An 8,588-nucleotide genomic window follows, 5' to 3' on the forward strand; every position below is an offset into this window, starting at 1 on the left:
ACACAATATTTACTTTGCACCCTGTTTTGGTGATGGTTTATATTTTAAATGTACATCAGTGTGTCACAAAGATTTTAAAATACTGTTCAGTTATCTTCCTCCAATAGCATTTCAGATACATATGTTACAGCAATTCAGTCAAACTAATCATTCCTCTCAACTACCCAGTCTTCTTCCTTTTCCACCAGGTGCCTTGAATGCCTCAAACTCCCTTCTCTACTCCCAGCTGAATCCCCTTGAATCTAGTTTCTGAGGCTTGTGTACTCCCAGAACATCTTTAACCAAGGTCACCTTCTCCTGGCCAAGTCCAAGGACTCCTCCTTAATCTGTCTGCCACTTTCAACACAACTGATCACTCCCTCCTGAATTCTAGCTTCTCTTTCTCTTCTTACTGATGCAAAGCCTCCTCCAGCATTTTCAATGGTTCCACCTCCTTCCCTCTGTTTGGCATCTTGCAAATCTTTCCACTCAGTTCTCTTCTCCTTTTCTCTGACACTTTCTCTCTGGGTGACATCATAGATTCAAGGACTGGAAGGGGCCTCAAGAGGTCATAGAGTCCAGTCCCCTGCCCACATGGCAGGACCAAATACTGTCTAGACCATCCCTGATAGACATTTATCTAACCTACTCTTAAATATCTCCAGAGATGGAGATTCCACAACCTCCCTAGGCAGTTTATTCCAGTGTTTTATCATTTGCATTTATGGTTGATGACTCCCAAACCTACCTCTCAATATTCCTCCTTTCCTCCTCTGTGCAATCTCACATCTCCATTTGACTTTCCAGCAGGTCAGCCTGGCTGTCAGAGTTGCAGTTCAAACTAAGGCAATATCTACATAGCAGCTGAGAGAGTGCTTCCCAGAGCATGTAGACAAGATATGCGCTAGCTCTGCTCGAGCTAGAATGCTAAAAATAGCAGCATGGCAGTGGCAGCATAGGCGGCAGCTCAGGCTAGCTACCCTAGTATGTACCTACAGGGTCAGGCAGGATTGTACTTGAGGGAGGCTAGCTCAAACCACCGCCCGTGCCACTGTGGCCAATGCTATTTTTAGTGCACTAACTCAGTCAGAGCTATCAGATGTCTGTCTACGAGGGCGGGGAAGCACCCTCCCAGCTCGTATGTAGCTATATCCTCTACCTGCCAAAATCAATCTCCCCATCTTCCCCTTCAAACTGGCTCCTCTCCTTCACCACAACAAACTCCACCGGTCTCCTCCTCAGCTCTTATCTTTGGTGCTGCAGTCAGGAGGGGCCACTCTCTCTCTCAATTCCAGAGATATTCTAGGAGCCAGCCCCTTGTACCCCACAATATGTGCACACATGCACACAGAGCGGTAGGAGTAGGAAACAGTCTCTTTCCCACTGCAATGGCTCTGCACTAAGCTGCAAGGGAACACCTCTTGAGGTGTAGCACAATAGCTAGGGAACCCCTAACTGCATTAAGAAGTGGAAAACCCTAATTCCTAGGCCCCCCAGGGAAACCTTGGGATTGGAGAGGCTAGTAGCCCTGCTCAACATGCCTGCTGACAGCACAATGGCTTCTCTTTCCCCCTTCCCCCGGGTCTTCTGGGGGCATCAGCTAGCTGTTCTCCATTTTGTTCTGTCAGGGGGCATGCTGAGATGGGCTACTACCCTCTCCAATATCAAAGGCAGGAATTCTGAACACTTGAGTTCTATTCATGGCTCTGCCATTCAGCTGTTATATGGCAAAGTAACTCAAGCCACATTTTCAAAATTTGGCACAGAATTCAGCACCTGCATCCAGATTTAGGCTCCTAAATAAGATTAAGATCAGGAACTTTAAAGAGTTAGCATGAAATTCTGCCCCACTGACATCAATAGGAGTTTTGCAGTCAACTTCAGTGGAGCCAGGATTCATTTAGTTTGCTGATTATCCAGACTCTAATCCAGTCTGTTAAATATAAAGAGCTATTTTATTTTTTGCAAGCTTGAACTATGGAACTGTCCCCACTATTACCATGCAAGAGTGTGGACTCACCCCTGCGGCACCTCCTGCTGGTCATCCATGGGAATTAGATCCACCAGCCTTGGAGCACTCTCTGCAGACCAGTGATCCGCCTCACCACTGGCCTCCCATATCCCTCCCAGACCTGGTGCCCCTTTATCTGGGGGCTGCCCCCTGGCAGTAACCCCTTTCTCTTTGGGTCTCCCCTCCCCAGGGAACACCCACCCACTAACCCCACCTTGCCTCAGTGTAAGGCTACTGCCAGTCACCATCTAGCCCCACTCCCTGGGGCAGACTGCAGTATAAGCCACTCATCATAGGCAAGGTTGGGTCTGGACCTGCTGCCCCTCTCTCTGGAACCCAGTGCCTCTCTGGTGCCTTGGACAAGGCCCTGCAGCCTGGGGAGTTGCCAACCCCTCTGGCCTTTTACCAGCCCTGCCTCACTCTAGGAACCCTGAGCTTCCCAGCAGCCAGGCCCTTCTCTCTCTCTCTGAAGGCAGAGAGAGACTGCTGTGCTCCTGGCTCACTGCCTCTTATAGGGGCCAGCTGGGCCTGATTGGGGCTTGGCCACAGCTGAGCCTACCTTCCCTAATCAGCCCAGGCTTCTTGCCCCAGCCACAGCCCTCCTCTGCGCTGTTTTCAGCCCCAAAGGGCAGGAGCGGGGTAACCACCCCACTACATATCCCTTGTCAAACTGGCCACAGAAGATGCACCACGTGATTTTCCCTTTAGCTCCTGCTCTTTGTACCTTCAGCCAACTCAGCTGAAAAAGTGGGTAAAAGTCAAGAGACCTGTCCCCATGATTCATTCTACATCAGAACACAGGATCATTCTCCTTGCTCACTGCCCTTGCGTGGAATCCTGCATTAGACTACACCATCTCCTTAATGTTATTGTTTACAGCAAACTCGTGCTTAATGTTCAAGATGGATGACTTATTAATTCAAAACTGTTAATTCTTCCCCCTCCCCAAGTTCAAAGTATTGATGATGATTGCTGTCCGCTCCATTTGGAATCATTTCTGAAATACACAGTAGCACCTACAAGTATTTGGAAGCAAAATATGATCCTGAAGCTCAACTTTCTTTCTGAGCAATAAGGATGAAACTTGGTTAAATGTAACCCGATCATAAAAAACAAAAAGCATCATTTTGAATACAATAACCTTGAGTTCCACTTTCCCCCAGTCTGGCCCCAAAGTCATCTTAATATTATTCTCAGAGGCAACAGGAAATCAATTATGGTAATAGATAAAAATGTTTATATCAAAGGTAATTTTTAAAAAAAATAAATGTTTCCTGTGAACATAAGGTTTGACCTGAAGCCAGTGCAGTTTCATTTGCTGTTCTCCTGTGTGTGAGAAACAGAGAGAGATTTTTCTAAAATAATGGACCATTATTACATTGGGGGTTGCAAAAGTGGTAAAACCTTTCAGATGTCACTTGTGTTAAGGAAAACATGTAGCTGCACTAACCTTTCTACAAAAACTGCATTCTGCCCTCCCCATATTTGTGAGGCATTAATGCTTGCAAGGCTTTGTATAAATGGAAAGGAGCAAGAGGAGGCTGGGTGGAGGGAGATGGTCCTCACAGACCTCTATAGCTAGTCCTGGGTTTACAATGGCACCAGTGGGGCTGTGGCGCTGTACCCACACTGGGAAGGGGCTCATTATGGATCCGGCTAACCCATCCACACAGCCAGGTCTGGCCTCTCGCCCAGGCAGTCCAACACCCAGGCCTTGCTGTGTGAGTGGTTCCCAGCCAGCAGGTCCCACTCACCTGTAGGGGGCTCGCTGCCCTACAGCTGGGCTCTGCCATGTGAGCTGGGCAGGGTTGCTGGCCATGGTGTTATACTTATAAGAAGCACACAGGATCTTTATAGGGGAGAAGGCAAAAACGCCGCATTTATTGAGAATACAGCAGTTAGCGTATGCATTTTAGTTACACACACACACACCATGCACCCAGTCCTGCCAGTTGATGTTTATAGTTACCAGTCCAGAGTCTGGATCAATCTAGTGGCCAGCCAGATTGGTTGCAGAGGGGAGCCAGGCTCTGTCGGTTGTAGGATGACCAGACAGCAAGTGTGAAAAATCGGGACGAGGGTGGGGGGTAATAGGAGCCTATATAAGAAAAAGACCCCAAAATCGGGACTGTCCCTATAAAATCAGGACATCTGGTCACCCTAGTCAGTCGCGATCCGATGCTCCTGGAATGTGGCAAGACGAACCCAAAGTCCCATGGCAAAGCACCCTGTTCTTATAGTCTTTTTTTTGTTGTTGAAGTTTATGGATTTTGCTGTGTTAGTCTCTGTTATCTTCTGATGTAAATATTCCAATACGCCTCCGAGACGGTCATCTTGTTCTGGTTTTGATTTAATTAATTTGTTTAGTCCTTAGGGGTGCCAGCCTTACCTGAAGGTCATCAATCTGCCCTTCCTTCGTTGTGGATGCGCGTTAATGATTGGTGTTGTTAAGTCCCTTCTTCCGTGACCATTTGGCTATAACAATGGCCTTCATACCTTATCTTTTCCTGATGCATACATTCCTCATTTACACAAACAATTTTTTACAGAGACCATTAAAGGTATACGGCAGTTTTTATGTTGAGCAAGAAAAGGCATTGTAAATTAAGCCTTCCTAAATCTTATAATCAAAACAATTTACATTGGGGCCCAGGCCTTCAACATTCCTCTAATCTCCTTAACATAGACACAATACAAGATCCTGTCTCTTACTTTCTAAACCTTAAAACAAAGAAATGTATATTTAACTAGAGTGCCTAATTTGTAATACATATAGGAAACCATAGTAGACATTATAACTTATCCTAAAACAAAAGGGTGACCATAATCAGTCATAAGGATTGATCTGGTCTGTCATTCCTTTCTGCTATTCAAAAAGGTAGCTGGCAAGATGAAATCAAATCATACATTAATTCTCATAGTACAATTATAAAATCCTGCTCCTACACAGGGCTGCCCCCACTGCTGTGTTTGGGGGAGGGATAGCTCAGTGGTTTGAGCATTGGCCTGCTAAACCCAGGGTTGTGAATTCAATCCTTGAGGGGGCCATTTAGGGATCTGTCTGGGGATTGGTCCTGGTTTAAGCAGGGGGTTGGACTAGATGACCTCCTGAGGTCCCTTCCAACCCTGGTATTCTATGATTGCCCATGGCCAGCCCCTCACTCTGGGAATCACCCCTCTCCCCATGCCCCATTGCTCCCATGGGACCCACAAAAAGTTAATCTGGTCCTGTCTATAGCCTTGCTACCTGGGCATCAGCAAGTAATTAGCTCATTGTCTCTGTGTTGTATTGTTGCCAGCCCAAAGGGCCCGAGGAGGCAAACAGCGAGGTTCGTTGCCCAGTGTGCTTGGCACCAGTAAAGACACCGAGGGGAGAAAGCAAGTTAAGTTTATTTCAGAGCTCTGAAAAGGCACTAGGAGACCAGCATGTCTCAAATCAAGTGCAACAAATACAAACAAATTTTCCCTTTTATATTCCAAGCAGTTTCTGTGCAAGCCTTTGTCTAGTTCACCCTTACCCCTCCCTTCCAGACAACAGTTACAGCAGGTACACAGTGTGCATGTTAGAAACTTTCCCTTCGCCTGCTTATCTCTTGGCCTTGCAAGGCCTGTTCACAGCAGTTTTCCCCCGTCTTTCCCTCCCCCTTTTCCCCCGCATTATCACTACAAGTTTTGCTAGTGTGAACAAAACTACAGCTGTCTGCTAGAAAAGCTGACCCTTACATTTCTGCTTCAGCATGTAAGTAGTTAGCACAGAAGTAGGTGAAAGTTCTCAAGATGGAGTTCTGTGGTTCAGGTAGGCCCAGAGCAGAAGAGCTTCATCAGCACTTCTGGCCTTCCACTCTCCCGAGTTACCTGGTAGCTATGCCTAGTGACACCAATAGTATAAAACAGGTGGCAGCTGCCCTGAACATTTTCCTCAAGGAACTTGCCTGAGGAAATTGGACAGTTTCAATAGCTTTAGTGCTCTTGTGGGGTATTTGAATGTACTAAGAAGTAAACCCTAATATCAGAATTAATCATTAGAAAAGACCATTATATTTAGAGGTGTTGGCCCCTTACTGAAGCTTAGTAGGGGCGGGGTGTTGGTTGACCCTCTCCCAGGACCAGGAAAAAGTGAGATGGGCCATAGAGGATCCTGAGACTGATAGGTCCCCAGGGCCAATGGGGAGAGGCCAACACACCATTCAGCCAGATTGACAGGCAGGCAGACCAATGAGCGAGTCAAGATCCCAGGGCCCATCCTCCGTGTGAGCTGGGGCTGCCAGGGCAGAGTATGGGCAGCAGGAGAAGCTGAACTGGGGTGAGAGCAGCAGCAGGCCGGAACCAGAGCAGGAGCCCAGAGCCGGGAGCTGGAACAGCAGAGACCAGACAGGCTGATAGTGAACCAGGGCTGAGCTACAGGGGGCGCCACAGGGTCAGAGCCGGGATAGTGGATGGTAGCCAGGCCTGAAGTAGTACTGGAACCAAGAGAGGCAGGGGAGAGCAAGGGGCCTGGGTGGAGAGCGCCCAGCAGAGGGAGCCATTGCCAGAGAAGAGGGCCTCGTAGGCTGGACTCTGAGGGGTGGACATGACCCCAACAGGGGGCCTGATGCTGGGGAGAAGGGTCCTGCCAGACAGCCTGAGGTTATAAAGCCACCACCAGAGTGAGCGTCTTTCCTGCAGTATCACTGCAGCAAAGCCAGGGCCTGGGAAGGATGCCTAGGCAGTGTAAGGTAGGATTACCATACGTCCGGTTTTTCCCGGACATGTCCGGCTTTTTGGTAATCAAATCCCCGTCCAGGGGGAATTGCCAAAAAGCCGAACATGTCCGGGAAAAATACCGCCCGGGCACTTCCCCTCCCGCGGCTGCTGTGCTCCTCCCCTGACTCTTCGGCTCTGTTTAAGAGCCGAGCGCTAGCGGCTTCAGGCAGCCCCCATGCCTCCGGACCCTGAGCCGCCGGCTGGGCACTTCCCCTACTGGGCTCCAGGGGCGCAGGGTCCAGAAGCATGGGGGCTGCCCAAAGCCGGTAGCGCTCGGGCAGCTCGGCTCTTAAACAGAGGCGAAGAGTCAGGGGAGGAGCACAACCTCCGGAGCCCGGGAGGGGAAGTGCCCGGCCAGGGGCGCAGGGTCCGGAGGCATGGGGGCTGCCCGAAGCCCGAGCGCTACCGGCTTCACGGTTTGCCGGGCAGCCTCCAGACCCTGCGCCCCCGGCTGGGCGCTTCCCCTCCCGGGCTCCAGCTGCGCTGGGGAAGCGCCAGCGGGGGGCGCAGGGTCTGGGGGCTGCCCGGCAAACCATGAAGCCGGTAGCGCTTGGGCAGCCCTTTTCGTGTGGCTGGGAGGGAGGAAGGGGAGTTAGGGCGGGGACTTTGGGGAAGGGGCGGGGAATGGGCAGAGTTGGTGCAGGGAAGGGGCGGAGTTGGGGCGGGGGCCAGGGGCCCGTGGAGTGTCATCTTTTTTTATTTTTTAAATATGGTAACCCTAGTGTAAGGAATAGACTGTGAATTTTCTCGAGTCCCAGAGACTGTTGTTTGTGGTGTCCCTGTGCCCATCGGGCGGGATTCCTGGATCCTTTAACTTTTTCCATTTTCCCCTTATTTGTGTACAGTTGTCATTTAATAAATTGCATGTGGTTTAAACTCAATGTAGCGATCAGTGCGTCAGGGAAGTGGCCGGTGAGACGAGAGTATGTCGGAGTGGGGACATCCTAGCCCCTGTCCCCAGTGACCCACAATAAGACTGGGGGTTAAGCCCCCAGGGATCCTGGGACCAGTCTTATCAGGGTTACTAGGACTCTGCTGCAGGGGAGAGTGGAAGCAAAGTCCTCAAGGTCAGGCAGGCATCTAGGTAAAAGGAGTTGTGGCAGGGACTTAGATCCTTTCACCAGCCAATTCCACCAGGGTAGTATAGAAGCCAGGAAAATTTCTCACAGTAGCGGGACCATTTCCCCACATACAGAGGCATTACAAAGTGAGAAAAAACATAAAAGGAACAAAAAAATTCTTACATTTTAACTTTAACTTGCATTTTACAATTTACAATTTTTCAGGGCTTCTTCAGACAGTAGACTAATAACCGGCACCACCTTCATCTGGTCATCTGGGTACAAGGATGGCCTCATCAGGAACAGCAAGCGGCACTGATTGATAAACCCTCAGAACTTGTGGCAGTCTGCATCAAACCGTTGTGGCAAGGTGATTTCTGGACCACATTCCTGCTATTGGAGGGAGGCATTCTCTAGCTGCAGTTGGGCAATTTGGTTCTGGAGGGTCTAGTACAGGGACTCTGTCTCGGGGAGAAAGAGGGGTGTGCAGCACTCAAGTGCTCCATCAAGGCCCTGCGGTACAGTACAGTGGAGTCGATGCAAACTGTCAGGCGCTGACTCCCAATAGTTAGGCCTGGTGGTTGGAGTGGAGATCAAAGTCAGATGTAGGATCAGGATTGGGCTGAGGGTATGCTGGAATCAAGATCCGGGGACAGGCTTGGGTCAGAACTGAGATCAGAGTCTGTAAACAAGCCAAAAGCAGTACTGTAGCTAGAATCCAAGTGCAGGCCAAAGGTCAAATCTTCATGGTCAGAATCTGAGGAGGGCAGGAGGCAGAGGCAAGACTGATGCAC

Source organism: Malaclemys terrapin, chromosome 10 (assembly GCF_027887155.1).
Source record: "Malaclemys terrapin pileata isolate rMalTer1 chromosome 10, rMalTer1.hap1, whole genome shotgun sequence".
Lineage (NCBI taxonomy): Eukaryota > Metazoa > Chordata > Testudines > Emydidae > Malaclemys > Malaclemys terrapin.